Raw genomic sequence first — 14,872 nt, forward strand, 5'->3', positions numbered from 1 at the left:
CTGCGCATATCCTCCTCCTCTGAGTCGCCCTGGGAGACGCGACGGGAGACTGCAGCCCCGCCGAGCTGCCCAATCCTGAGCTGATCACTTTTCATAAAGGCCTTAAAAAGGAGAAGAAGTCTCCTGGCCCTGTTTATTTCAGATTATACATTCACCCAGTGGTAACTATGGAGATCATGGTAAAATATTGCTATTTTGTGTGGCCAGAGTATAAGTTGCCAAAGGTGCTTATATGGCCACCTCATGGAACAGATATAATTAATTTTTGTTGAATTTTGTGGAGGTATTTAAAGGAGAATTGGAAAGGATAAATTGAAAGGGCATGTGGATTGATATGGATTAGACAAGGAACAGGAAAAATCTATGTGTTAAGAAAAAAAGGGAGAAGAAGAAAAAGGGAAGTAAAACAGTGAGAATTGGGATGTTTTTCAGCACCTTCTCCTGTCTTGTCCTGCAGTGTTGCCAGCTGACCCAGGGCCATCTGAAGGCCCCTTATATCCTCAACTCCCAGAGTAAAGGGATCAGGGAAATGCTGTTCCTACAGCCCCACCTGAGAATAATAAGTGTAGGGGGAGGGGTGCAGCATATCGTATCTCCCCCTAGAACTAGAAAAGGAACTCAATTTAGAACATCAAAAGCCCCCCCGGACCCAAGAGACGGGTACACCAGATGCCACTCCGCCAGGTTCCTTCGGAGGGGGTCAAGGGGGAGGGTTTGGGTTTGTAATTGTGTGTACCACTTACTATCCAGGATATAAGTGTTATGAACAAAAATTCTACCAAATTTTTTTGTGAGAAAAGGTTACAAAAATCAGCCAGATCACTGTTGCTGCTGAAGTTCTGACTGTTTTTTTATTGTAATCACGGGTCGTTATGGCTAATTGCTCCTTTTGTATTAGCAGAGCCTTGCCCGAGGCTAGGTTGTACTTTTCCCCAAAATAGTGAAGAGATGTGGGGGGGGGCTATGCAAAGTGACTCCAGGACCAGCATGCTGTGGGGGACTACTGCTCCAAACGTACTGAGAAAACCCCAAAAACAACGAGCCAACTAAGAGTTGAGAGATTGGAGTGATGTCTGGACGTGAAGAACGGAGTGCTGAGCCTGCAGAGAGGCTGAACACCTTCGTAGTCCCTCTCACCCTGAGCACGGGAGTCGTCCCGAAACCGAGAGCGGACGGGGAGAAATGGCGAAAACTAACATCTGAAGGGGTCATCATGCCCTAAAGGCTCCCACGAGGACTGGACCTCCCAGCTCTACCCCTAGTGGACAAAGCTGTGCATATCCTCCTCCTCCTCCTCGTCGCCCTGGGAGAGACGACGGGAAGCTGCAGCCTCGTCTGAGCTGCCCAATCCTGAGCTGATCACTTTTAATAAAGGCATTAAAAGGAGAAAGTCTCCTGCCCTGTTTATTTCATAAGAGGGTTGAAAAAAAGAATTACCCCCATATCTGGATGATCCCATAGGGGTAAGGGAAAAGATAGAGGAGTATTTGGGAAATGTGGATTATACATGGAAGGATTGGGATTTTCTTTTGGGGATTTTGTTTGGGCAAGCTTTGCAGAAAATATTAAGAGAGTTTACTCCACCTTCAGGAGTTAGGTTGTTGCCGTATGTGGATGATTTGCTTTTATCAGGGGGACAGGAAAAGGCGGTTGAGGAGGCTACTGTAAAGCTGCTTAATTTTCTCGCTAAAAAAGGATTTAAGAGTGTCCAAAATGAAGGAGCAGTTAGTAGGGGAAAAAAAAAAGATGCCAAATATTTGGGACACATTCTGACTAGAGGGTTACGGTGTATTGATCTAGAAAGAATACGAGGGATTTTATAAGTACCATTACCCCAGAAAAAAAAGAAGTTACGGCAGTTTTTAGGGTTGGTGGGATACTGCCGAGCATGGATTGAGGACTTTTCTGTTGTGGCCAGTCCTTTATATGACTTTTTAACCCAAGATAGTCCTAATGTCACGGTATTGACACCAGAAGGAGAGCAAAGCTTTAAAAAAAATTAAAAGACAAATTGATAAATGACCCAGTCTTAGCTCTTCCAGACTCAGAAAAGGAATTTGAACTATATGTGGATGTTAAACAAGGTTATGCTAAAAGAATTTTGGTGCAAGAACATGGGAGAACACAGCGGCCTATTGCTTATTTTTCTAAACTGTTAGACTGGGTAGCCAGAGGCTGGCCCCATTATCCACAGAACTGTGCAGCCACAGCTCTGATGGTGGCTGAGGTCCAAAAGCTGACAAGGGAAAGGTATCTGATAGTGAAAATTTCAACTCTGATTAAAGCTTTGTTGACTGAAAGAGCCTCTAAGTGGATGACCAGCACTCAGTTATTACAGTCTGAATCTTGTTTAATGGAACAAGAGGATTTAGAATTTAAAAGTGGGAAAGGGTCCAACCCAGCCTCCTGTTTGAATGGCCCTGAAGGGGGAGGGAGGGGCAGAAAGAAATCCATGACTACATTCAAGTGATAGATCTACAGACCCGGGCTAGGGAAGATTTGCAGAATGCTCCCTGGCCTGAGGGAGAAAATGTGTTTAGTGATGGGTCTTCAAGGGTGGTAGAAGGGAAACGATGTACAGGATACTCGATTTAGTGAATGGAAAGCAATTAAAGGAAGGGGGGAGGTTACTGCCCACCTGGTCAGCTCAGACAGCAGAGCTGTATGCCCTTGTGAGAGCCTGTGAATTATACCAGGACAAGACAGTGAATGTTTTTTACTGATTCTAAATATGCATATAGGGTGATCCATGCATTTGGGAAACTATGGGGAGAAAGAGGTTTTTAACCTGCAGGGGAAAGACGCTAGCTCATGAGAACTTAATCTCTTGCCTATTGGAGGTGGTGAGCTTACCAAAAAAAGTTAGTGATAATACACATCAAGGCACACCAGACAGGGTGCTCAGAGGAGGTAATAGGAAGCCGACTGGCTGATAAAGAAGCTCGGAAAGCTGCATTGCTGCCAGAAACCTCTAAGAGCCTCCCTTTGCTCCCAGTAACTGCACCGCTGCCAGAGAAACTGTCTTTTCCACCAGAGGAACTTGAGATAATTTAAAAGAGTGGGGCAGAGGAAAGAGGGGTAATTGGTTTACAAGGGATGGTAAACAGTGGATGCCAAAAGCTCTGGCCTTACAGCTGTTAAAACAACTTCATGAAGGGAGTCATTGGGGCTCTCGAGGACTGGCAGAAGCCTTCCTCAAAACATATGCTGCTGTGGGTCTTTTTATTCTGGCAAAGTGAGCTATTGTGAGTTGTTTGATTTGTGCTAAAACCAATAACAGACTTACAAAGAAACTTGCCAGGAGAGGGAGGCCTTGGGCTGTACATCCCTTCCAGAGATGCCAGGTGGATTTTACTGAAATGCTCTGAGTGGCAAGATTTAAATATCTTCTGGTAATATTATGTCAGTTAACAGGGTGGCCAGAAGCATTTCCAGCCTTTTCAGCAACTACAGGATCAGTTATAAAAGTATTTTTGAAACAAATAATTCCAAGATATAGGATTGTGGAAGCAATAGACTCAGATAGGGGAAATCATTTCACAGGAAAAATTCTTCAAGGAGTTGTAGATGCTGACAGTCTGGTCAGAGAGAAAGTCAGATAAATTTTTCCAGGCATTGCTCTGGGGAGTTTTGAGAAAGCTCAGAGAAAGAATTAAAACAATCCTTAATCTTTGCAGATGGTGTTGTTTACTTGTAAGATGTTTACAAGAAGGGTGTTGTTCCTAATTAGCCAATGATGTGAGGGGTGTTGATTGAGGACCGATCAGGTCCAACTTTGTCGGAACTGTCTATAAAAGAATGTGATGGCTAATAAACTCCGCATTTGCCTTCTGAGACCATAGGAGTCTGTGTCGCTTAATTCATCCATCCGAAATAGAACAGCGACATCTGGTGAACCTCCTACATTTAGCGCAGCCAAGACTGACGAACAGGAGTCCGGTAACCTCCAACGTTCATTGCAGCCAAGACTGATGACTTGGAGTTGCCTTCCATACTCCAATAAGAGAGGTATGGTGATTTTCCCCTCATCCTCCCAGAGGGGGCTGGTCCTTTGTGACCAACGGGTAGTGGAACCGGCCTAGTAGCTGGTTGGGACAGGTCCCCAGCATGCAAGAGTTTGTATTCTGGAGGAAACCACTGCTTAGGTAGGCTGCTGGGGAAAGCTTCCCTACAAGATGGGGAATCAAACCTCTGCAGAGGAAGAAATTGCGCTTTCTGTATGGAAGAATGAATTACCACATGTAATGGGTTAAAACTTGAGGTTTGTTCATCAAAGCTGACAAAGTTATTCCAGTAAGACTGTTGCACCACCTCTAGTTGTTTGCTTAAGTAAATTTCCAGACTTAAAAGGATAAGGAAGGTGAAACCAAAGACAATGGGTTTCACAAACATTTGTTTATCTGTTTAGTAAACTGTTAATATGGGTGGGGGGTTTGCTATGATTGATAACACAGTATCAGCTTATCCACTCAGTAAACCTAGGATTCCAGGAACTCAGCAGATTGAGCCTAAAATTCCAGGAATCAGATAAACCCAGCAAATAAGGAAAATACCGGCCTTCATCTTCAGACCTCCGGGAGATGGACTATGACCACCTAGACACGAAAGAAGAATACGCAGAGTACTACACATCAGCCCGGAAGCAGGACTGTATAAGAACTCCACAAAATATCAGAAGAGTGCGGCAGTGGTAGAGCGGGGACTCTCCTGTCGCCCTGCGCGCCCGGGGCGCTGACTTTGCCTATTATCGCTTGCTGTATCAATTAATAAATTTCATTTTATTTGGACTTATTAGTCGGTGATTAATCCCCCACCGCAACTAACCCATAACAGCACACAAGGGAATTGCTATATTAGATCATTCCATGCACGCCCTGTTCTGCTGGGCAAAGGCTCGTATTTTTGGTAGACACTGGGACTGCTTTTAGCCTAGATACTTGGCAGTCGCTAGGAGACCAGCTGTGGCAAGAAATCTCCAGTGGAGATAAGGATGCATTTGAATTAGCAGTAACCTGGGGCACTATTTTTAAAGCGTTACAGAACGGGACCCTGGGGAGGGTGAAACGGATGTGGAGGACTCAGAGGGTGAAGACGATCCCTCTATAGACACTTACGTGCCAGAAGGCGAGGAGGCTCAGGAAGCTGCTGGCGGCTTTCCCTCAGCTCCACCTGGACCCCTGAGGGACACGGAAGTTGCTAGTAAAATCTATTCCTCGCCTTGAGATTATGTCCCCCTGACATATCCTTCTCCCCGTGACTTTGTAATGCCAAAGTATCTGTCACCGGTGACGCAGCTCACGGACGCTTTGTTAGCTGAGCCCCAGTCGGAAATTGCCAAGTGTCCTCCTCGTTTTGCCCCCCCCCCCCCCCCCCGCCTCCTCCTCTCTCTGCATCTGAAGTGGCAGCAGCAGAGCCTTTGCTGCAGCCAGCTTTGTTTCCCTGCCTGGCCCCTCCTCTCTCTGCGTCTCAAGTGGTGGCAGCAGAGCCTTTGTGGCACGCAGCTTCATTTCCCCCCTTGGACCCTCCTTCCTCTGCGTTGCAGGGGGCGGTGGGAGTGCCTCCACTGCAGAAAGGTGATGCAGTTGGAGCCGTTGTCCCTTCGGCCCCTCCGTTCCCATCTGCAAGGTCAGCGCAAGTGTCTGCACCACCTCCTCCACCAGCCTCATGCGGAACTGTGGGCGCCGTGCCTTCTGCTTCTGCTGTATTGGCGCCACCACTCGCAGCGTCCACCATGGCTGCCCCCCCCGCCTCGGTGCTTCAAGCTTGCCCGCCCTCCTCCGCTTCCTTCAGGCTGTCCCGCGTGCCATTGCCCCGGGACGTGGACAGTGACACGGATGGAGACCGACAGCTTGTCCCGCGGTGGGGGAGTGTCTGGCAGCTGAGAGCTGGCACCGAAGTGCTGCAAAAATGCCCCAGAGCCACCTGTGGACATTGCCACTATGTCAGGTGACCATGCGACCAGAGCACCTGGGATGTTTTTGGGAATTGGTCAAATTGCGAGCTCTGGAAATGGGGAATTGGGACTTGCTAGAGAAGATGGCGATGCCCAGGAGTGGCATTATCAAGACCATAGATGAAGGGGGGGGAAACACAGGTAGACATCAAGTAGTTGTTCCATCATCTAAAGAAAGTATGATAGTGAATCAGGGAGTCAGTGTAGCCCCACAGGGGGGTGTCCAAGCCCTTCCTGTGTTTAAGGCTGTTCCAAATATGGGACAAGTCAACAGGCATGATGTCATTGCATGGAAAGTCGTACAGGATTTGCAAAATAAAGTAGCAAAATATGGGCTTGGTTCTTCAGAAGTTATGTAAGTTATCAGGGTGTTAAACACTGATCTGCTTGCCCCATTTGATATTAAACATCTGGGTCAAGTGTTGTTCCAACTTGTGCAATTTAGAGTTTTTGAGGACAACTGGAGGCAGGTGTCTGATAAGACTGCAGCAGATAACATGCGACTGCCTCAGGCTGATCCTAGATATGCTGTTGGAGTAGATGCTCTTATGGGGAAGGGTATCTTTTCTAATCCTGATGTTCAGGCTACCTGGGACCCTCGGATTCTTGAGTAGAGTCAAAAGATAAGCATTGGGGCACTGTTAAAAACTATACAAATGGCTATTCCCAAGCCGCAATATGTGAAAATAACTCAAGGAATGAAGGAACCATTTCTGCCATTTGTTGAGAAAATTGCAGCGGCCTTAGAAAAGCAGATTGAGGATGACAACTTGAGACAGATTTTATGCAAGCAATTAGCAAAGGATAACCCCAAAAAAGATTGCAGAAAGATCATAGAGGCTCTTCCAGGTGACCCAACATTAACAGATATGGTCCAAGCATGCTCTAAAGTGGGCTCTGTAGACTACAAAATGTCAGTTTTGGCTGCTGCTATACAGCCAGCCCAGGCATCCGGTGAGTGTGGACAACAGAGACAGGTGAATAATAAGTGCAAGCAAAAACAGGTAACAGAGAAGCAGAAAGGAAAGAAAGGTCATTTCTTGTGTGCTAGATGCGCGAGGCAAGGTCATTATGCAAACCAATGTAAGTCTAAATACCATGCCAATGGTCAGCTTTTGGCAGGCTCGGGAAACAGGAGGAAGAGCACAAAGGAGACCTGTGCTCTGACACAAGTGATTCCCCAGTGCATGGTACCGACACAGGCTTACTCAGCCAGCTTAGGGGTAGTACCCAAGGAGCAGCTGGAGTGGATGTACACACTGCAGCAACAGTCATCTTAGAATCTTGTTGTGTATATAAGGTTCTTCTGGATGTATTTGGACCTTTGGGTCAAGGATTGAGTGCACTGCTTGTGGAGAGATCTAGTGCGACCCTTCAAGGAATCTTTGTGCATCCAGGAGTCATTGATGCTGACTTTACAGGCCAAATTTGTGCCATGGTTTCCGTACCCACCCCCTCGTCACTATCCCTGCAGGGACTCGCATTGCTCAACTTGTGCCTTTTCAGTCATGTGTCCCCAGGACTGACCAGCGGAGTCATGGAGATGGCAGCTTTGGATTTACAGGACTGCCACAAGTTTTCTGGACTGCAGATATTTCTACTCAGCGACCACAGATGACATGTACCCTGATTCTACCAGGTGCCAGCCCGCCTCAGATCCAGCTTCGAGGTTTGATCGACACAGGGGCTGACATGACAATCATCTCCTTCTCTGCGTGGCCTCCTGCGTGGCCTTTGGCTTCCATGGGTTCGGTTATCAAAGGGTTGGGAGGAACTACATAGATCATTATAAGCCAATGGTCTGTGCTGGCCAAAAATGCAGAGGGGCAGACAGCTACAGTTCTGCCTTATGTCACTGCAGCTCCACTCAACCTCTGGGGGCAGGATGTATTGGCAGCCTGAGGGGTACGGATTGGGACACATTTTTGATGGGGGCCCCTGTGCTGAAGGGTGCACAGTATCCTACGTTGCCTTTGTGGTGGCTAGTAAACAGACTCATCTGGCAAAACCAGTGGCCCCTGACAAAAGAAAAGTTGGTCACCCTTTGTGAATTAGTTCAGGAACAATTGCAACAGGATCACATTGAGATTTCTACTAGTCCCTGGAATACTCCTGTCTTTGTAATTAAGAAAAATCTGGGAAATTGAGGCTGTTACAGGACCTCTGGAAAATCAATGCAGTGATGGAAAGCATCTGGGCATTGCAGCCTGGTATGCCCTCATGCACCCTGATCCCTATGGGGTGGAAAATTTTGATCATTGATTTGAAGGATTGTTTTTTCACAATTCCTTTGCATTCTGATGACAAGCCAAAATTCTCCTTTATGGTACCTGCAATTAATAATGAGGAACCTGTGCAGAGCTATCAATGGAAATTTTTTTTGCTGCAGGGCTTCAAGAACAGTCAGACTATCTGTCAATGGTATGTGGCTCAGGCCTTGTCTGGAGTCTGCGAGCAGTTTCCTGAAGCATATTGCTATCACTATATGGACAACATCCTGGAGGCGGCATCCACCCAGGATGAGCTGCTGAGGATACAGACTCAACTGTTCACTGCTCTGCACTCTTATGGGCTGCAAGTAGCTCCAGAGAAGGTTCAACAGCATCCTCCTTGGAAATATTTAGGAGCAAAAATTTTGGATCGCACCATTCAACATCAAGAGGTGCAATTAATGGATTCTATTAAGACTCTGAATGATGCCCAGAAATTGCTGGGTACCATCAGTTGGTTACGTCCTTATTTGGGGCTAACCACAACACAATTGTCCCCACTGTTTAACGTTTTAAAGGGGGACCCTGATCTGAATTCACCTCAGCAATTGACTGCTGGGGCGCGACGAGCGCTGGAGGAAGTCCAGCGAGCTATTTCTGCTCATCAGGTTTATCGAGTAGATCCCTCCATTGATATCGCTGTTTTCATTACCAATCCAGATTTTCATTCTACAGGTATCATTGGCCAATGGAGTGAAAAATGGTCCGATCCTTTGCACATTTTGGAATGGGTCTTCTTGCCCCATCAACCGAAAAAGACAGCACCCACATTGTTTGAATTGATCACTCATTTGATAATCAAATGCCATCAACGGTGTTTGCAATTAATGGCAGCTGATCCTGCAAAAATTATTCTTCCAGTAGAGCGGGAAGACTTTGAATGGAGCTTTGCTAACAGCGCTCCTTTGCAAAGTGCGCTGCAAAACTTTTCAGGGCAGATTGCTTATCATCTGCCCAGTCATAAGTTATTGCAGTTGGCAAAAATCAACCAATCTGTCTTTGCAGCCAAAAAATAGTCGGGTGCCAGTGCAAGGACCCACCGTCTTCACTGATGGCTCAAGAAAAACAGGGAAAGCCATTGTTACTTGGGAGGATAAATCTGAGTGGCAGGTGCTGGAAGGCCACGAGTCAGGCTCAGCCCAGTTGGTTGAATTGAAGGCTGTTGCCATGGCATTCCAGCGATTTTCTCAGGTACCTCTGAATCTGGTAACTGATTCTGCTTGTGTAGCAGACATAACCAAACGTTTGGATTGTTCACTTCTGAAAGAAGTCAATAATGCAGCTTTGTTTCACTAACTGAAAACGTGGTGTGTAATTCAGGCCTGAATTCATCCTTATTACGTCCTGCACATTCGGAGTCATACCAATTTACCAGGTTTCATAACAGAAGGTAATGCCAGGACTGACAGGTTGGCTAACCCTGCATGGGTAGTGCCTCAGCCTGACAAAATTGTGCAAGCCAAGGCATTGCATGATTTTTTCCATCAAAGTGCACATACATTGCAGAAACAACTTCAGTTAATGCCAACTGAGGCTCATGACATTGTCAGTTCTTGCACTGACTGTCATGGACTTGCTGCACCTTTACCAGCAGGGGTAAACCCCAGAGGCTTTCAGACACCTAAAAGCCTTGCAGCTTTGGCAAACGGATATCACTCATATTGCCGAATTTGGCTGACTTAAGCATGTGCACGTGTTTATTGACACCTCCTCTGCTAAGTGGGCATCTGCTCATACTGGGGAAAAGGGTCATGATGTTATTGCCCATTGGAGGATGGCTTTTGCGATCTTAGGTATACCTTCTTCTGTGAAAACTGTTAATGGTCCTACCTACGTCTCGCAGAAGACGTGGCAGTTTTTACGTTTATGGGGAGTGTCGGATGAATTTGGTATTCCGCATTCTCCAACTGGTCAAGCTATTGTTGAATGCGCTCATAGCACTTTAGAGCGTGTTCTGGAAAAACAAAAAGGAGGAATGCCTCGAGAAACCCCGCACAGCTGACTGGAAAAGGCTCTATATACAATTAATCACCTTACAGTGCCACAAAATTCAAACAATCCTGTCATTTTAAATCACTTTCTTTCATTGCAGTCTTCAGGTGAGATGCACCTGCCTTGAGCGAAAGTCTGGATACGGGATCTAACCACTAATAAGTGGGAAGGCCCGTGTGAGCTTATCACTTGGGATTGTGGGTATGCATGCGTTTCCACAGATGCTGGGGTATGGTGGATACTTGCAAGGTGTGTTCGCCCTGACTTGTGACACCAAAAGCAGAGTGTAGCCAACAGGCAACCATCGAATGATGATCAGGATGCTGATCATCAATTGGACGGTCTCTACAAGTAGAGAATGAGCATTCTATCTTTTTCTTTGTTTCTGGAGTAGTGAATGTCGACAAGTTAGACTGCCAATTCTTTGAGCAGACTAACGATGTTTTGTTTACTGTATTATAATTAGTAACTGACTTCTTGCAAGAATGAACAACAAAACTTGATGGTGGTGCATGGACGTGATTGTGAAGAATTTGATGGCATGTGCAAGAGAATCTCCCTGACCATTCTAATTTAGTGTCCGATTGAGGTTCTGGTTGGTAACCGGCAAATTACTAAAAGGGCCTCTTGAGCTGTGTGTGTTCTCCTTCCTGCAAAGGGCCCTGCAGGGGTTTACAAATGCCACCTTGTTTTTTAAAACAAAAAGGAGGAATTGTGGATGCTGACAGTCTGGTCAAAGTCAGATAAACTTTCCCAGGCGTTGCTCTGGTGTAGCATCCCATGAACTCTCTCTCCTCAGCCAATTCCCAAGCAAATTGCCTTGGAAAGACCATAGATTTCATTCTTCCTGTGGGAAAAGACAAAACTCCTCCATGGACCTCTGTCTCACTGATCCCTATATTTCACAACCTACCCTAGTTTCTCCTTTCCCTGTTTCCTCATTGGTTGGGTACCCCTGGTGGCTGCCCCCTCTCACCTGGAGACCAATCCCCTTTGCCCTGCCATTAGCTCTGCACCCCTCCTCCCTTCCCCTTCTTAAACTGTCCAGAGCATGTGCTCTCGCTCTTTCACCTGGGTTTCCTTCAGCCACCACATGCAATTAACCTTGCTGGAATAAAATCCTGCAAAGAGCCTTCTGCCTCTCTCACTGAGCCAGCTGTAGTGAGTGTTGTGTGTGAATCTGACTGCATTGCCTGAATGTTAACCCAACCTACAGGAGAGGTTTGTTTGGAACAGATAATAGGCAGCAGCACCCATCATCCTATTCCCCCATTTTTACTCTGGGGAGTTCAGAGAAAGAATTAAAACAATCCTTAATCTTTGCAGATGGTGTTATTTAGTTGTAAGATGTTTACAAGAAGGGTGTTGTTCGTAATTAGCCAATGATGTAAGGGGTGTTGATTAAGGACCAATCAGGTCCAGCTTTGTCGGAACTGTCTATAAAAGAATGTGATGGCTAATAAAGTCTGCATTTGCCTTCTGAGACCATAGGAGTCTATGCCGCTTAATTCATCCATCCCTAATACAACAGCGACAAGTTGTGACTGCTTTAGGGATACAATGGACTCTCCATATCCCCTGGCACCCCCAGAGTTTGGGCAGGGTTGAAAGAATGAATGGAGAAATAAAGAAACACCTCCCAAAGCTGGTGATAGAAACTAAGATGTGGCTCTTGCCACTGGCTTTGGCAAGAATAAGGGCCAGACCCAGGGGAGATAGTAAATTATCTCCCTTTGAATTGATGTTTGGAATTCCTTAACCTTGTAATTCTCAGCCTAGTGGGGGGATAGAGATAAGTGATATGTATTTGAAACAATATGTGGCCTGGATACTGTCTCTTGTGAAATCTGACAGGAAGCTCATCTGGCACAGACCCTGCCTTTGGACTTTGCTGTTCACAACATTCAGCCAGGAGATTGGGTCCTAGTTAAGGAGTGGAAAGAAGCACCCCTGGTGGCGAAGTGCCGTGTACCTTTCCAGGTGTTGCTGACCACAGAAACAGCTGTCAAGACAGCTGAACATGGGTGGACCCATCACACTTGGGTCAAGGTCTCTGAGGGCCCGGAGATTAGGACATCTCAGCTGGAGGAGGATAGGAAGCTGTGACTGACACTCCACAGGAGTGGACTGGAGCAGTACCCAGTGCGTCGACATCGGGGGAAGCCTTGTGTGCCTATCCACAGACTGCCTGCTGAAATAATCTGTGTGGGCATCCCTCCTTTCGGATCTCCAGTCATTGGGGGCCAATCCTTGCTGTCATTGTTTTCTTTATGTTAAGCTGTTTCTGTGCCTTCTCTCGCCACAGGTGATGTGGAAGACAACGTGAAAGTGAAAATTAGGTTAGGAGATTAGATTACACCATTAGAATGTTTCTCTTAATAATCTTACCCTTATATTGTCAGTTAGGTTGGGGCCAAAAGTGGGAAAATAATTTTTTAACCTTGTGAGAAGGAGTAGCAAAAACCTTTAACCTTAGCAATTGTTGGGTCTGTGGAGGGCCAGGGGGATCTGAAAGCTGGCCATGAGTGGCCAGCCCAGTCGAGCCTAAATGGTGGGTTAGCACCCTGAGTGAGGTCCATAATTGAACAGGATTTTGGGATGAAGAAGGAAGTCCATGGCAGCTTCATTCTTCTGAAAGAGGCATTTATTGTCTAAATAGAACAGGAAACATACATGGGAAAAAGCGTTTGTGACTGGACTTTATCTTTGGGTTTAGATTGTTGGACCCCAAACTGCTCTCCTTATGATTGTTCCAGATATCAAGGCAGATGGAATCAAACGCATGTTAAGCTCACTAATGGTAGTTAGGTAAGGTGTTCCTTCCATAATTACCGGAAGGATTTTGAAGTCTGTAAAGCAGTGGGGAAGGATAAGTTTTTTTACCCCTTATTTCTAAGCTGCCCTCAAGATAATTCCACAAGTAGGACACATGTTTTCCGTGACTATCAGTGGAAGTGGCAACACTGGAACGGAACTTGAACCCTTTTTAATAGGTTCTGGTCCAGATCTAACAAACAGATCTGGGATGTAACTGCAGGTGGAAACCTCATGTGGGAGCTTGGAAATGCAAATACTGTGATTCTTACAGCAGGGCAACTATTGTTGGGGGACCACTAGGCCCAGGAAGCAAGCTGTATTTTGACCCACCAATTTATGATGAAAATTGGAAAGGTCCCTTTGCCAATGGGACCTGGGCTTTAAAAGGGCATTACTGGATTTGTGGCCAATATGCTTACCGCAGGTTACCCCCAAACCGGTCAGGGATATGTTATGCAAAGGTATATTAGACCATTGTTCTTTCTGCTACCACAAGCTCAGGGAAATCAGTTAAGAATCAAGTTGCATGATGATTTAATTAGAGAAAAGCAGTCAATTGATGTATCCCTGGCTGGAAGGAGCACCCAAAAGTGGGGTGAAGATGAATGGCCACCTGAATGAATTATACAACACTATGGATCAGACACATGGAATCCTAATTAATATCAGGTGCCAGAGAACCCTTATATAATTTAAATCAGATAATTAGGTTACAAGCTGTCTTTGAAGTAATAATGAACCAGATAGCTACAGCTCTTGACCTCCTTGCTGACCAATCTACTCAGATGAGAAATGCAATATTTCAACATCGGATGGTATTAGACTATTTATTAGCAGAAGAAGGGGCAGTGTGTGGCAATTTAAATGACTCAAACTGCTGCTTGCACATAGATGGCAATGGAAAGGTGGTGAAACAAATAACAAAAAGAATAAGAAAGTTAGCTCATGTACCGGTCCAAACATGGAAAGGATGGAAATAGGACATGTTTTTGTGCTTATCTGGTGGACTATGGGTTAAACAAATGCATTTCTTACTCTTATGTGTTGTAGCAACTCTAATCTTTTTACCATGCATGATCCTTTGCTTAGTACAACTTATTCAATATGTGATCAAAGGGATGCAGGTAGTAGCCATGCCTACTGATCCAGAGATGGCTACAAAAGGACAGAAATTGATGTCACTGCAAATAATTGTAAAACCAAAAAAGACCCAGGAACAGGAAATTAGGTCCATGATAACTAAAGTTTGTAAAGACAATTATTTAAAAAAAATAAAAGATGAGGGATTGAGAGGAATGACGGATTTGTCTTTACAAACGAACTGTGGGTCTGCTGGTAGATAAAACTAGCACTGAGAGATAAAAAAAACAATGGGAAGGATTCCACTGATTGATGAATGGACAAAGATATTTACCTTTACAAACAAATTGTAGGTTTGCTGATAAATGAAATTAGATATTGAAAGATGAAAGAAACAATGGGGAAAACCCCCAAATTCCATAAGAATTAAAAATTTTAAAAAGGAGGATTATACATTAGAGGGAAATCTTGAGTATCAGGCATTCCGGGAAGTCTGTACCTCTCAAGTACCTCAGCCAATGGGGAAAGAGAGAAGGGAAATGCGGCCAGGAAATTAGGATAAAAAGGAGGGTGCGTCCTCTAAAAATTTGAGAGATCCCAGGGGAACCCCCATGGCCTCTCCCTTTATTCGAATAAAGTAAAAGGATTCCTCTGTCTCCTTTTTGGACATAAACCTCTGATGTTTGTGGATTAATTTTCCTGACAAATGCAACAGTTCTTTAAACTTGAACTACTTTTTTTTTTTTTCTGCGTATCTCTT

At 45.4% G+C, this 14,872-nt stretch overlaps 1 protein-coding gene across 3 annotated transcripts in view; it reads right to left on the minus strand.

Moving 5' to 3' along the window:
- Positions 1 to 14,872, minus strand: part of LOC135460627 (mothers against decapentaplegic homolog 2-like) — a 96,691-nt gene that overhangs the window by 7,790 nt on the left and 74,029 nt on the right. The gene's annotated exons all lie outside the window — the stretch shown is intronic.

Source organism: Zonotrichia leucophrys, unplaced genomic scaffold (assembly GCF_028769735.1).
Source record: "Zonotrichia leucophrys gambelii isolate GWCS_2022_RI unplaced genomic scaffold, RI_Zleu_2.0 Scaffold_68_246365, whole genome shotgun sequence".
Taxonomy (NCBI): domain Eukaryota; kingdom Metazoa; phylum Chordata; class Aves; order Passeriformes; family Passerellidae; genus Zonotrichia; species Zonotrichia leucophrys.